Raw genomic sequence first — 16,073 nt, 5'->3', positions numbered from 1 at the left:
AAGTCAAGGCTTCTGGCTTCTGCTACCCCATTAATACTGGACCCTCATAGAGACTCTTGGATATCCTGCTGTTGCCCCCCTCATGGAGATCCAGTAGGACTGGCCACTTCGTGCACCCCAGCATCTCATAGATGGTCTAGGTATTGGGATGGGCCTAGGTGGTAGCTGAGTTGGTCAGCCCAGTAGTTCTTCTGTGCCACCTGGCAGGGCAGTGGGACCAGCTTTCCTGTGCCCACGTCACTATTGTCACCACTGTGGTGGCCAGTTAGGGACGGAAACAGTTCAGCGTATTCTTTGAACATCAACAAGGCTTCAGACTGCAGTACAGACCATGGACCCAGACATGGCCCACATCTGCAGCACAGCTCAGACATCACCATGGCAGCACACGACTTCCACATCAGGCTGTTCCTCACCACCTTCAAGTTTCCAGTTCCACATCTCTTCATAGCACACAAACTGCTCTGAATCTCTGACTCTCTCCATACAGACTTGCTCACTTCCGGCGTTCTCGGTGTCCCAGTGTCTTGATGCTTCTGGCTGTGTTCCCCAGCCTGCTCTCTCATAGGACCCAGGACCACCAGACCATGGGTGGCACCACCCACAATGATATGGGCCCACCAATACTAGTCACTAATTCAAAACATGCTCTACAGGTTTACCTACAGACAGATTTTAGGGAGGCGTTCTCTCATTTGAGGTTTCCCTCCTCTCAGATAATCACAGCTTGTGTCAGGTTGTGTGATTGGGAGCACTGGCTGCTCTTGCAGAGGACCCAGGTTCAGTTCCCAGCACCCACTACATATCTCATAACCGCCTGTAACTCTAGTTGTAGGGAATCTCACACTTGACCTCTGGAGGCACCAGGTGCACATGTGGTACACACATATACATGCAGTCAATCATTCACAAACATAAATCTTAAAGATGTTAGGTCAGACGGTCGAGCAAAGAATGGCTATTAAGTGGCTAAGGATAGCTCAAGATCATTTGTCTCTGGATCCACAACATACTAAGAACCACAAATTCTAGTCTATCATTTACCCTTTTAGAGTCTGTAACACAGGTGTGGTTTGTCTCTCTTCTGGGAACTTCAGTTTAAACCGTAAGTTTCTAAACATTTACTTTCAGTTCCTGTACTGCTTAAAAAAAAATAAAAAATAATAAAAAAAAACCCTGATGTCCACTGTCTGCATGCCACAGCTCATTATGATGTTTATCAGTGAAAATACTTGATTTAAAGAATTGCCAGGGCTGTGAGATGGCTTAGGGTAATGCCACTTGCTACTAAATTTGATGAACTGCATTCAATCCCCAAGAAAAATAAACATTTGGGGAGGGGGTATGTGTATGGTGCCATAGTGTGCTGGTGATGGCCAAAAGACAAATGTCAGCCAGTATTCTACTTGTGAGTCGTGTGTGTGTTTATAGAGAGAGGAGTAAATTAATTGTTCTGAAAAATTTCCAATATGGTCTAATAGACACTGGAATATCTCAAAGGATAAAGTAATTTTGGTGAAAAGCAAATGTGTTAGAAAGGTACTATGTGATCTGTTTTTATTTCTTGGTTTTTCAAAACGGTTTCTCTGTAACTGTGGAGTCGGTTCTGAAACTAGCTCTTGTAGACCAATCTGGCTTCGAACTGACAGAGATCTACCTGCCTCTGCCTCTTTGGTGCTGGGATTAAAGGCGTGCACCACCACCGTCCGGCACCATCCGGTGTTTTTTTTTTTTTGTTTTTTTTTTTTTTTTATTTTCGAGGCAGGGTTTCTCTGTAGTTTTTGGTGCCCGTCCTGAAACTAGCTCTTGTAGACCAGGCTGGCCTCGAACTCACAGAGATCCGCCTGCCTCTGCCTCCCGAGTGCTGGTGTTAAAGGCGTGCGCCACCACTGCCCAGCTCTGGCATTTTTTTTTAAGGCATTTGTCATAAGGCTAAGTATGGAACATTTTAGGCATAAGCAAAGTTGAAGAGGTAATGATTGCTGGGTGTGTGGAGAAATATACACTGGACATCTGTCATTTTTGCCTGCCCAGAATCCTGTCTTCCTTCTTCACTTTTCCTTCAGGGACACCCAGTGTCTCTATTCTTAGTGAATGTGGTTTGGGTGAAGCTCACATCTTCCCCAGTTCCTACCTCCTGCCCCTTATTTCCCCACAGTGATTAATTCAGAATGTGTGTCAGCCTCAGGACTTTCTCTGGAGCCATGATGAGGAGAAAGAAGAGGAAAGAAGTTTGTTGTTGTTGTTGTTGTTTCAAAGATTTATTTATTATGTATACAGTGTTCTACCTGCGTGTCTGCCTGCAGACCAGAACAGGGCACCAGATCTCATTACAGATGGTTGTGAGCCACCGTATGGTTGCTGGAAGAGCAGCCAGTGCTCATAACTGCCGAGCCATCTCTCCAGCCCTGAGGAGAGAAGTTCTTATTCTGGATTGTGGAGAGGAGGGTGAGCCCAGAGCTACTGACTGTGTAACTGGAACTTGAACCCAGAGCCTTGAGGCACTAGACAGTGTGTCTGCTCCTAGGCAACATTCTTTGCTCTGTTCTGTTGATATGGGAGATGAACCAGCTTGAGAATGGAGCCAGCAAAAGCAGAGACCAGGACTAGAAACAGATACCCATGAGTTCAGTTATGTCTCTGAGTGTAGAAACTCCCTATCTTCCACGCCTAGGTTGTCCAGACACTTTATTGTTTTTGCTTATTTAATCTGGAACCCATTTTAACAGAAAGACTGACACAAAGTATTATGGTTTGCCATAACATACATAGTGTGTTATACTTTGGACTGGTGTGACTGTGGAGATGGGTAGGGGCTGGAATAGACCTTTATGTGTATCTGTGAAGGGGTTAAAGCAACATTATCCCCAGCAAACCCTCATGAATCAGAAACTTGCTTCTAGGAACATTTAGTTCCTCATCCTTTGGTGAGGTTTTCACATCTGTTGTTCTGATTCCCTCTGGTAATATTACAAACTTTTACAGCTGGGAAGGAGGGCTAGGGCTATAACTGCGCTAGAGCCCTGTCCTCTGACCAGTGTGTTGTGCACCATCCCAATGACCACGGAAGCAAGTCTGACAAATGAATTATTTGTGAGGGGCCAAGCGTGGAGGGGAGAATCCCAAAAACTCGTTCTAGAGAACAGGGTTTAGGGTTGTTTAAGGAATAAGCTAGCGGAGAGACTTAAAGCACATGCCTAGTGATTTCTCAGAAAATTAGGAAACAACCTTCCTCAGGACCCAGCAATACCACTTTGGGCTCTATATCCAAAGGATGCTCAATCGTGCCACAAGGACATGTGCTCAACTATGTTCAGAGCAGCTTTGTCTGTCATAGCCAGAACCTGGAAACAACCTAAATGATCCTCAGCCAAAGAATGGATAAGGAAAATGTGGTACATTTACACAATGGAATACTACATTGCAGAAAAAAATGACATCTTGAAATTTGCAGGAAAATGGATGGAGCTAAAAAACATCATATTGAGTGAGGTAACCCAGACCCACAAAGACAATTATCATATGTACTCACTCATAAGTGGTTTTTAAACATAAAACAAAGAAAACCAGCCCACAAATCACAATCCCAGAGAACCTAGACAACAATGAGGACTCTAAGAGAGACATACATGGATCTAATCTACATGGTAAGTAGAAAAAGACAAGATCTCCTGAGTAAATTGGAAGCATGGGAACCTTGGTAGAGGGTTGAAGGGGAGGGGATCAGAGAAAAAAATGTAGGACTCAATAAAAAAATCAATTATATATGTATGTATGTGTATGTATGTATACACACAACACACACACACACAAAGCACATGCCCAGAAGATGGCTAGCATGGTATAAATGTGGAGTTGGGGGCTCCCTGACACAGAACAGATAAAAAGGGGACACAGAACAGAACCTCTGTGGGATCAAAGAAGAGTCAGATCACTTCAACAAAAGCAAGCATTAAGCTCCTGGAAGGTAATCTGGGTAGCAAGCAATTGGCATTTCCACCTGCATACCAGAGGTGCTGTCTTTCTGCAGCGAAGCCTGTGGGAGACTCATAATACATACGTCAGCTGTGACCTCTAGAGCTTGTCGTTTCAAAATCCAATTAGAAACAGTTAAGGGGGTGTTTGAAAGGCTGGCTAGGATAAGTAAGAGTAGGTCATCTGAGTGTGCTGGATGATCCTTATCAGAGTTAAGAAACTTTGGTTTCTCTGTGTGGCCCTGGTTGTCCTGGAACTGGCTCTGTAGACCAGGCTGGGAGTACTCTGCCTCCCAAGTGCTGGTATTAAAGGCATGCTCCACCACCACATTCTTGAGGATGGTTCTCAGTTGTTGGAAAGATGGTTTCTAAGCTGCAAAAGATACACATTTACAACTCAACTATTTTTTTATGTTTGTTTGTTTTGGTAAGGGTCATGCTGGTCTCAAATTTATATCTCCTGCCTTAAACTCTTAAATGCCAGGATTACAGCCATCCCATTGTATCATCCCATTGTATCAGCTATGAAGACCTTTTGATAAGTACCCAGCAGATGGTTGTGGCTCCCAGAGCAAGAATTAGGTTTTCGTAGCATCTCTTGTTATTTTCCTATTACTGCAATAAGACACCATGCCCAAGGTGACTTACTAAAGTGTTTATTTGGGACTTACAGTTTTGGTATTAAAGTCCATGACCAACATGGTGGGGAGCATGGCAACAGGCTGGCAGGCATGATGCTGAAGCAGTAGCTGAGCGCTCATACCTTGAGACACAACCATAAGGCAGAGAGGGCTAACAGGACGTGGCAAGGACTTTGGGAATCTCAAAGCAACTCCCAGTGGCACACCTCCTTCAACAAAGTCACACCTCTTCATCTTTCCCACCTGGGGACCAAGTAAGCAAACAGGAGCCTATTCTCATTCAAACCACCACATGTAGTAAGGAGGATTACGAGGAATGGCTCTAGAAAACAAGCAGAAAGGACTTGGTAAGTTAGACTTAGAGACTGAGTTGTTTGATTTTGGCCCCAGCCAGTCGTTTTTCATATCTTTTAATAATAATAATAATAAAGCATAATAATATCAATAATAACAATAATAATTATTATTAGTGTGTGTTCGTGTTTGTGTTGTGTATGGACATGCCATGGCATGTGTGTGGAGGTCAGAGCACAGCTTTGTGCAATTGATTCACTCCTGTCTACGTGGGTTCCAGGGATTGAACTCAGAAAGTGAAGCGTTTGTGGCAGGCACCTTCACTCACTAGGTTATTTTACTAGTTTGAATCCACGTTCAACACAAACAGAATTTCTCTGAAGAAAAAAGGAAATCAGGCTGGGTAGTGGTGGCACCAGAATGTAAAGGTCCCTTTGCAGTGAATAAATCTATTGGACATCACCTTGACCAAATGATCAAAATTAATTAGATGAACAAAATTAGACAGTGTTTGGGCAACTTGTGACCTCTGATGGAAACCATGTAAATGGGAACACCATCTTTGGGGTAGTCCTGAAAAAAAAAATGCTTAATCTAAATCTAATCATAGAAAAATAATCAGCTAAATCCAAATTGATATTGCTGCAAATATATTAAAAAATGATTTTTTCATGGATTCATGAAAAATACCAAAATAACACAAACACCTAGCGGATTCTTCTAAAGTGACACATCGGGAACTTGAAGAGTTCATTGTTTCTGGTTTTATGTTTAAATGCTCAAAATTATGTTCATTAGATTTTCAGAATTATTGTTTCCAGTAAGAAAATGAAGACATAAGAAACATGCCAAAAAGTCTAATTCTTGTCATTCCCTTTTCTCTGATCATTTCTTTTTATCTTTTTCTCTTTTGATTCATTTTTGAAAACAAGGTTTCTCTGTGTAGCCTTGGCTGTCCTGGAACTTGCTCTCGAGCTGTGGACTAGGCTGGTCTCGAACTCACAGAGACTGGTCTGCCTCTGCCTCCCAAGTGCTGGGATTAAAGGTGTGCGCCACCACCACGCAGCTGTTTTTCTTTATAGTGCTATGCACAGAAGCAGGAGCTGTTCCTTTGTTGCACCCCCAAGCCACCGCAAAAACGATTTCTTTCACCAATCAATAAACAATTTTGAGGCATTTACATTCCTAAGCTTTCAGGTGCTTTACAAGAGTACAGTGGAGTACATGCAGAATTGCTTTTATAGTTCACAGTGTTTTCATGCATACCTGTTGGAGTTTCAAAAGTAACCAAGTTACTAGTTACAGTGGTCCCCAGGGATCAGGGAAGTGCTGGCTAGATTATTAGTATGTACTTAGATATAAGAACAGTCTACACAAATTCGGATGTGTGGCGGTAGGGGTGCATGACTTTAATCCCAGTACTTGGGAGGCAGAAGCAGGCTGAATCTGTGAGTTTGAGGCCAGCCTGGTTTACAGAGCAAGTTCCAGGACAGCCAGAGCGACACACAAAAAATCCCTATCTCGAAAAATAAACAATAAAAAAAATAAAATTAGAGAAATAATCCTAGGCGCTGTATTGACTCGTTTATAATGTCTGTTTTCCTATGGGTAGTCAGTCCGGCTCAGCTTTAAACTTGAAATCTTGATACCTAGACGTCAGTCTGTTATTCTGTGTTGTGTTTTTCTATTGTGTTGTATGGGCTTTCTGGACTATCCCTGGAGTTTCAATGAGTCGATAGCAGAGGAAAGTTTCTGCCCTCCATTAAATTAGCCTTCAGGAACTTTAAAAATGCCAAGGCCATGACATCACATGCTCTCTGACAGGAAAACTAATGAATGTTCTGGGGCAAGTGAGTTTTGTAAACAGATAGTACTACGGCAGCTCCGCGTTTTACGGGACTATGGTAACACCTTTACCACCCCAACAGGACACTCGAGAGGAGATCAAGAACCTGGACAGCCGCGCAGTGCGGGAGGGAACGTTTCTCTCCTCCACCCAACTCGCTGACCACATGGTAGCACAGCGGGGCGTAAAAGCAATGTTAGCGTCCCCAGCCTGCGCCAGGAAAAGTCGCGGGCTTTTCCGCCAGAGAGCATACTCTGGGCCAACCAAGTTCTGAGGACTGGACCCCGTCCCGACGTCACACCCCGAGAAGGGCCCACTACTCCATTTCTGGGAAAGCCAAATGGCTGCCGCGCAGGGGCGGGGAGGAGGGACGGGGCGGACCGGAAGAGCGAACACAAGCCGGAAGTCGTCGCTAGGCCCGCCCGGGAGCCCATTCCCTCCGCCACCCCTCCTGGAGGCGGTTCTAACTGGATCGTCAGCCTTCTGTCACAGTGAGGGTGACACCGACAGCCCCTCCTCTGGTCCCCTGCAGCGCCAGCCTTCGGTGACGCCAACAGCAGGATCCCCAGTCCTCTCTGTGCGTTGGTCCTTGGGGGTGGGGTGAGTGGCCCGTCACTCCAACTGTGCTTTGGCCTCAAAGCACTTAAGTGAACATCTGTTGGTAGTTTCTTCAAATTTTAAATGGACCCATTTCTTGAGTGAAACTATAATTAATCACCTTCCAAGCTGGGAGTTTCTGCTAAAAGGAAACAGCTACAAAATAGGTCAATTAGATTTGTCTGGAAGCTTTGAGCTGCATTTGTGCCTTCCCGCGGTGAGCTGCAGACAGCGTGGAAGCTTTCCATTTGAAGGCTGGGATAAGACACGCTTAGCCTGACCTGAAGAGATTAATGTAATTTAAAATTTCATTTTCATTTGGATTGTCCTATCGAAGTTTTGCACCTTGAAAGGCCGGGCATGAAAACTGCTGACGTTTTAAAGCATAGTTAATTGTCTTAAAACGTCCAAAAGAGGGCTGAGCTGTGGTGGCACAGCCTTTAATCCCAGCACGAGGGAGTCAGAGGCAGGCGCATCTCTGTGAGTTCGAAGCCAAGCCTGGTCTACAGAGAGAGTTCCAGGACAGGCTCCAGAGCTACGTGGAGAAAGCTTTGTCTAATTTTCCTGATAAACAAGAATGTTTAAGGGACGGGATTCAACATTGCCTTCATGCCAGCACTCTGAGCAGCTTAAGTAAAGCACCTTTAAATCGGTCTGAGTGTGTACCCCTTCTCCTGTGCGTGCTTGTCTCTTTCCCCTTTAGTTCCTTCCTAAACCCCCATTGTGTCCTCTCTCCTCTCCCCACCATTGCTTCCTTTTATTTGTTTGACACAAGGTCAGATCTTTGGCTTCTTTCCTGATGATTGAGCCAGCTTTTTTTTTTTTTTTTTTTTGAGACAGGGTTTCTCTGTTTTGAACTCACAGAGATTCATTCACCTGTCCCTAACTCCCAAGTGCTGGGATTAAAGGCGTGTGCCACGACCGACCGCTGTCTGAGCCAGCATTTCTATCCCTTTAAGTCACCACAAACAAAAACAAAACGCTTTCATAAGAGTGTCAAAGGACAAAATTAGAATTTCAGGCGTTGTTCTTGGGTGAAGTTCTAGAATTGGGCAAAGACTAGGCAGAATAAATTAGTTTTATGAATAATGGAGGCTGACGGACAGCGAAACAGCAGAAAGCAGATTGATGGTTTCAGTTACTTGTAAGGCAGGAGTGGGGTTATGGCAATTGACAAAACCAGACAAAAACCCAAACCCTAATTGCTTAACATCCCTTTGCTCCAGGTTGCTTTTTCGTAAGGGTTAGGCAGGAGAGAACTTGACTTTCATGTCTGCTGAAACTGGACAGTCAGGAACTCGCTCCTGATAACAGTTTGGATTCAGAGATACGGAATATGGATGTGAATGATTCCTTTTTTATATTCAGTATGTTGTGTTCAGACCTTGCACGGACCGTTGTTTCTTAAGAATCGTTATGTTCTTGTTCTGAGCAGGGGCAGAAGTTCACATGCTGGTAGAGGCTGGCGCTGGAGCTCAGCTAAAGCCCTCCGTAGAATGGGTGAAGCCTCTAGCAAAAGACACCTCCTATTTTCTTATTTGGTGAAAGTAAGAGAGTGTATGAGTGGGGAGAAGAGGGAGAGGGGGGATGAGGTTGGAATGGAGCATGGGGAACGTGTGAGTTAGAAACAGGAGAAAACCCAGCTATATAAGCAGTTACCTGAAATGTTAGAAAACTGAATTCCACATTTTGTAGCTGCTATAAAATTAAAAAAATAAAACAGATTTTGTGATGAATACACATGTCTGTGATGTGTATCCTCCAGTGATTTAAATAAAGCTGTAGTTTTAGCTGCCTCAGAAGTAATAGCAGGGCCCATGGGACAGAGTACTAAGGTAGACTTAAATCTGTGAAGCCATGCAGTTTGTCTGGGTGTCCAGACTAGGCCAACTCTGAAGGCTTCCTCTCTGTGCTGCTGTCAGAGCAGCAAGTGGAAATGACTGTCTCTGAGCCACACTGGCACTTGCCAATGATCATAGACCTCCAGGGTACATAACGAAGTAAGGACTGTTGAGAAGGCTCAAAAGGTGAAGCTACCTGCTGCCAGGCCTGGCGACCTGAGTTTGATCCTGGGCCCAATATGGTGGAAGGAGAAAACTAACTTCTACTAGGTGTCTTCTGATTTCTACATGAGTGGACTCCCATCCTATAAAACAGAATTAATTGAAAGAAGAGAGGCTAATATTTAATATAAAAACAAGTAATCATTAACTAAACAAAACAAAGAATAAAAACTAATGTGGGTTTAATATCCTATTTCCAAATTCACCCCCACCCCACCCCTGCTTGATTTGGAAACAGGATCTCACTGTGTGGTTATGGTTGAATTGAACTCACTATGTAGACCAGGACAGCCTCAGACTCCAAGAGATCTGCCTACTTCTGCAACTAAAGTGCTGGGATTAAAGGTGTGACCTACTATATCTGGCTGACATGTTCCCTGGTATAACTATAAACCAGACATAAAATCAAAATCTTTATACATAAAGTGTCATAGAAAGGGTGAGTATTCATTTTATTGCTGCATTCATGCATAGAATTCAAAATGAGAGCTTAACCGGGCAAGTCCTAATAGCTGTGTCTTTCAGCCCCACTGCTGAGGTGGCTGCTCTCAGACCAGGGGGTGTAGCTCAGTGGTAGAAGGCTGGCCTAACATGCGAAGCGATGAAAAAACAAGTAGATACTCTTACAGCTAATAAATGAAGTGGACAGATACCATTAATGAAGGATTTGGATTTAAGTTCCATTGCTCTGACACTGTACTAGGAAGCATCAAGTAGGAGACCATATACATGAAGATGCTTCTTGTTGGTATAGCTGCCTTTGAGTCATTCATCTTCCTATAAGTAACTCCAATAGGTTGGGCTTGGACAGACTTTTCTTTGGCTGTTAGTATTATTTCTATCAGGGGTCAGTAATATCTCTTCTTAAAAATTATGTTTACGAGAAAGAGGGGGAAGAATGAATTTGGGTGCATGAATTTTGGACTCCAGGTATGGAACTCAGGTCACAAAACTTGGCCATCTTGCTGCCCGTCGATAGGGATGTTTCTTTATGTCTTCCCAGGGAACATCTTGTTGCACTAATCTTTGCCTGCATTGCATTTTTACTCTTCTCTTCAACTGGTTTGAATTAAAATATCAGTCATGATAATCACCCCTTTGCATAACTCAGTTCCCAGCCTGAACCCACTCAGTATCCTGTAGCAGCAGAAAGAGTACAACGAGGCCGACTTGACTCACACTGAAGGATTCCAACCGCAATTGGACCCCAATTTTTCAGCCACACATTTTTCTGTCATCCCACACCCCACACCTTCCAAACACACACATATTGTCTACCTTCTGAGTAGTTGTTGGATTCTCAGATACCTAGCTACACATGTCTCTGGAACACCCATCCCGACCACTCCACCCCTTCCAAACACACATGTGCCTCCTGGGATGTACCTTCTGGGTTGTGGTCAGTTTCTCAGATACTAGCTTTCATACTTCTCAGCATGCCGATGTCTGCTCCCTCTCCCAGCCTTATCCTGCCAGTCTTCCTAAGAAAATAAGAGTCGTCAGAATATAACTTCCATGGCTGTCACGACCATGCCCACATGCTTCCCACACCTGGATCTACATCCTCTCCCTGCTGCCATTAAGGATGGACCGTCCATGACTTTAGTTAAGGGATACCTTTGTCTGTGTCCGTCAACATTTCTCCTATTTACTCAAGGTTGTTGGAACAGCAAGTGTGCCTGTTGGGATAATCTTTTTGTATACTGTGTGAAGATGTCTTTGTTTTACCTCACCTGCATAAGGCACCTTCTGATTGGGTTAATAAAGAGATGAATGGCCAATAGCTGGGCAGGAGAGATAAACAGGGCTTCTAGGCAAAGACAGGAACTCTGAAAAAGAATCTGAGGCTGGGGATTCACCAGCTAGACATGAAGGAAGTCAGGTGTACAGTAACTGAGGAGAGTTAATGAGCCATGTGGCAGAATGTAAATCAATAGTAACTTGTTAATTTGTTTTAAGAGCTAGTTGGTAATGAGCCTAAGTTAAGACCAAGCTTTCATAATTAATATGAAGTCTCTGTGTCATTATTCAGGAGCTAGAAGACCAAAGAAAGTCCGACTATACTTTCCTCCTACTTAATGATTAATACCAACTGATAATATATTAATCTATGCTAGTAAATAAGTGCAAATGAATTCAGTTATTCTGCAGTGGGTTTTTTCTGTCAGCTGTAAGCCCATATTTCTATATGGTATGGCAACCAGGCTCTAAAGCCATAGGCTACACCTGAAGTGGTCGCGTAACCTTCCAGCAGGCTGTTGCTACCCTAACAGGGTCAGGATGTTGCTTTGCTCCTTCTCTATAATTTGGAGGATACCGGAAAAGAGGTGCTAATTTAGCCTACATGATAGCAGGCACAGGTAGATAGGATGTGACTAAAAGCCATTCACCTGGTTACCTAGGAGACAGAATGCTAATGTATTTACCCCTCGGTTTATGTTTTGGTATAAAAGCCGTTTGGAGAATAAACGAGAGGAATTCTTCAGGATGTGAACTCAGGATTCCATGAGGGATCATGGAGAATATCCCTCCCAATAAAGTCATGTGAGTTGTGTCTTTATTCCCATGCCTCCACGCCGGTCCAGAGAGAGATAGTTTATGTTGGGGTCTGTTCCAGAGAAATAACTTATAGTCCAGGCTGCCACCAGATCCCGACAATCAGCGCACATTGTAATTGCATCTCCCCCAGCTACTGTCTATTTTCTCTCCTTCACAGCCCAATTTTTCTGTCTTTCAAGTTGCTCTTTGTTAGACTCACTCCAGTCTCACCTTTTCGGTGCCCTCAGATCTGCTCCTGACAAGGACAACCCTTATGCGTCATCTTTCTCTATCCACTAGCACCTGTGATCCAGTGACCTCCTACTCAGCTTACCTGCTTTTCCCTGTGTCTCTCATACTCTGTTCTAAATACAAACACCAAATCTATACTTTAATACCTGGTTCAGTTCATTGAAAATGGGTTTTTTTCTTTGGACTGCCAGCCCACAAAAAATATTATTAGACTTATGAATTATGAAAGCTTGATGTTAGCTTAGGCTTGTTTCTAACTTAGCTCTTATAATTTAAATTAACCCATTTCTATTAATCTATGTACTGTCATGTGATTCATGGCTTCTACCTCTCCTCCTGCATGTCTTGCTTCTTCTGCATCTGGATGGTGGCTCTGCATTTTTTCTTCTTCAAAACCTCTCTGTCCCCAGAAGCCCTGCCTAGCCTTTTCCTGCATAGCTATTGGTCATTTAGCTCTTTATTAAGCCAACCACAGTGACATATCTTCACACAGTATAAAGGAATATTCCACATTTCCCCCTTTTATGTAAATAAAAAGGAACAGATTTTTAACTCTAACATAATAAAACTATAAATAATAAGAACAATTATCAGGATTATCAGGTAAGAATTGTATTTATAATTTCTAGTCCATTTGCATTTGGCGAATTCAAAGAAAATACTCCATTATCTATCTTCTCTTGATGAGTTCAAAGTTTTGTACCTAATTTACCTATCATGACTAAGGTAAACTGTAACTATAACTATCTAGTCTTTTTTTTTTTTTTCAAGACAAGGTTTCTCTGGGTAGCTTTGAAGCTTGGCCTGGAACTCGCTCTGTAGACTAGGCTGGCCTACAAAGGCCAACTCACAAAGATCCAACTGCCTCTGCCTCCCAACTGCTGGGATTAAAGGCGTGCACCACCACCACCCAGCTAACCATCTAGTTTTAACCCCATCAAAGACCTGAGAAGGATATATTACCTGAGTAAACAGGAAGTGCAGAGCAAGTAACTTCTAAAACTAAAAAATGAAAAAGACATCTGGTTGCCTCAAAAGTCACTCCAAGGGTCCTCTGTAGTGTTGGGGCATCTATCTCTGGCCTTCAGGCCTAGAATACCTGACAGACTTTTCTGTGAAGCAGGAATTTTTGTAGGACTGTCCTATCCTGTCTTGACAAAGTTTGGCAGTCACTTTCTTTTGTGTCCTGTTTGTCCAGTTTGACCACATACTATCAGCAGTCAAGGCAAAGACAGTTTCTTGCCTAAATGACCAGCTTTTGCCACAAAGAAGGTAAACTCCATATGGAGGCTCTTCTGTGCTAGCCATCCTTTTTATTAAAGTAGATTGGTGCTGCTAGGAGCAGACATGTCTTACTGTCATGAAAAGCCTTATGTTATAACATTTAAATACCATATTCTATAGGTATTTGAAGTGTTTGAAGATCATCTATCTAAAATATATCTGTATGACTTTGAAAGCATACCTAACATGACTATAAGTTTAATTGTTATAGATGACTAACTATTAACCTGCATTTCTTTATTATTCTAAATAGCTTTCAAGGACTAAAACTTTGCATTACAGTTTTTTGTTTGTTTTTTAAGACAGGGTTTCTCTGTGTAACAGTCCTAGTTGTCCTGGAACTGGCTCTTGTAGACCAGGCTGTCTTCAAACTTATTGAGATCCACCTGCCTCTGCCTCCCAAGTGCTGGGATTAAAGGCGTGCACCATCACCACCCAACTGCATTGCATTCCATTTTAAATGAACTGCCTAGGTACAAGGCTTTAAACAAGAATAGAAGCATATATACAGTATAACAAAAGTACCCTTAAATTTGTATCAGTATACAAAAATCCGCACCAATGTAAAGTATTTGAGACAAGTGGTTGTTCAGAAGTAGACAATCCATCCTTTTAACCCATCATTTCTATTAGATTTCTGAATCCAACCTTCTTTGTTCAGCTTTTTTCCTATCATTACCAGTAACAACTTGTAACCAACCCCCAGATAAACACTCATACCCACAGAATGACCAAAACCCACCCATTCCATCTCTTTGTGGGCATCATGTTCTCTAGACTGCTTCCTGTTGTCTGGGGGTAATGGCATCTTTAGGGAACCTGAGAAAATTGAGATAATGGTCAAACTAGCTATAACATTTCTTGTCCAGTCTCTGTGTAATGGAAAAGTGCAAGGCTTATCTGTAGTCCTGACTAGAAGAGTGTGTGAGGCTGAACCATCTCAGCGAGCAGTCTTGGAGCTGCTCTGGATGTAGAACTCTGAGGAAACTGCACCAGAGACAGTCTGAGAGGCTGGATCACCTGGGCCACCCATTTTCATTGGTGTTTGGTCCCTTTGCTCTGAAAACACACAAATTTTCAAAGGTAACACACGTATCTGCATTAACACAGGTACAGTCTGTGTGAGTACACATATTTTTTGTTTGTTTGTTTTATGTTTGAGCAGGCAAAGTATATGTTGCCTGTCTTGTAGCTTTTCTAGGTTTATTTCTTTATGTCTGTAGTCAGGATTTTCAGGGGGTCTTCCCCAGTCAAAACTGATTTCTATCAACCTTGAATAAATCCACAGCCTTTTTTTTCCCTGTGGAAACGAAAGTATAACCTCTTCCCCCAAGGCAATATATTTTCTGGCTTTCATTTTAAAGTTAAGCTATTCCTAAAGTATCTAGGTTGATTTAAGTCGGTATCCGTTTTACAATCCCATGCCTCTCAGTAGGTGTTTGTTCACTTATCAGCAATCAAAAGAATTCCAAGTCAACAGGATTCAGATTCCCTGTATTTTTTCCATCTTTCCGTGGCTTATCTTTATTTTATTCTATATTTAAAGGTTTTATTTTATTATTTATAAACTATTTTTTCTATGACTGTCTTTACCGATTTTCTTTTCTTTTTTTAAGCCTAAACACATCTTAAAGCACACTGTAACCATTTAAGAGCTTTTTTTCCATCTGAATCTGACTTTATTAAGTACCTGCAGCTTCTCTGATCCTGTAAGACAAATCTTAACCTGTCTGATGGCTGGTTCTGCCCCCTTCAGGTAGGTGAGAGCAGAGCTTCCTGCCTGCAGGCCCCAGTCTGGAGCTGGTCTATCTACCCTGGTTCGGGTAGATGCTCATACCTAGTCTCTGGCTAGTTTCTGGCCATCGAGTAGTGTGCTGCCCACTGCTCATGAACCCCCTTCAAGTGTTTGGTAGCAGAGCTTTTTAAAAGAACCATGCCTGTGTATGCTGCAAGCGCCAAGCCTACTCAGATTATTTTCCCCCAGCTTTCTCAGGCCCTATGTGGATTTATATGCTATGCAGTGGACACCAAATGTAGTGAGTCTTTTTCTGTACTGTCAGCTCCCAAATGACGACGTGGTGACTTCTTATTATGAAAGCTCGGCCTTAGCTTAGGTTTGTTCCTAGCTAACTCTTATAACTTAATGCATTTCTATTCATCTGTGTGTTGCCACATGGCTTATGACTTTTACCTCTCTTCCTACACGTCCTGATTTTCTCTGTGTCTGATTGGCAGCTCTCCCTTTCTTCTTCCCAGAAGTCCAGAAGTCCCAACTATACCTTCTGCCCAGCTATTGGCTGTTTAGCTCTTTGTTAAACGGATGGCAGTGATGCATCTTCACACAGTATAAAGTAACATTCCACAACAGTTCATCTCATTGCTCTGCTCAATAAATTCAGAAGAAAAGCTGAAATGCTATCCCTGTTGTAAAGACCCCTCTCTAGCCCTGGAGCCTTCTCTGCTGCTGCTTTCTCATAGGCAAACCGCACAGACACACTGGCTTCCCAGCTGCCATTCATCTCACCTGTGTGTGCTTCACTTCAGAACATTTTCCCTTTCACCTCTCTGTGGTTTTCACTTTGTG

This window comes from Myodes glareolus, chromosome 20, assembly GCF_982192425.1.
Source record: "Myodes glareolus chromosome 20, mMyoGla1.1, whole genome shotgun sequence".
Lineage (NCBI taxonomy): Eukaryota > Metazoa > Chordata > Mammalia > Rodentia > Cricetidae > Myodes > Myodes glareolus.
This window is presented reverse-complemented; position numbering follows the sequence as displayed.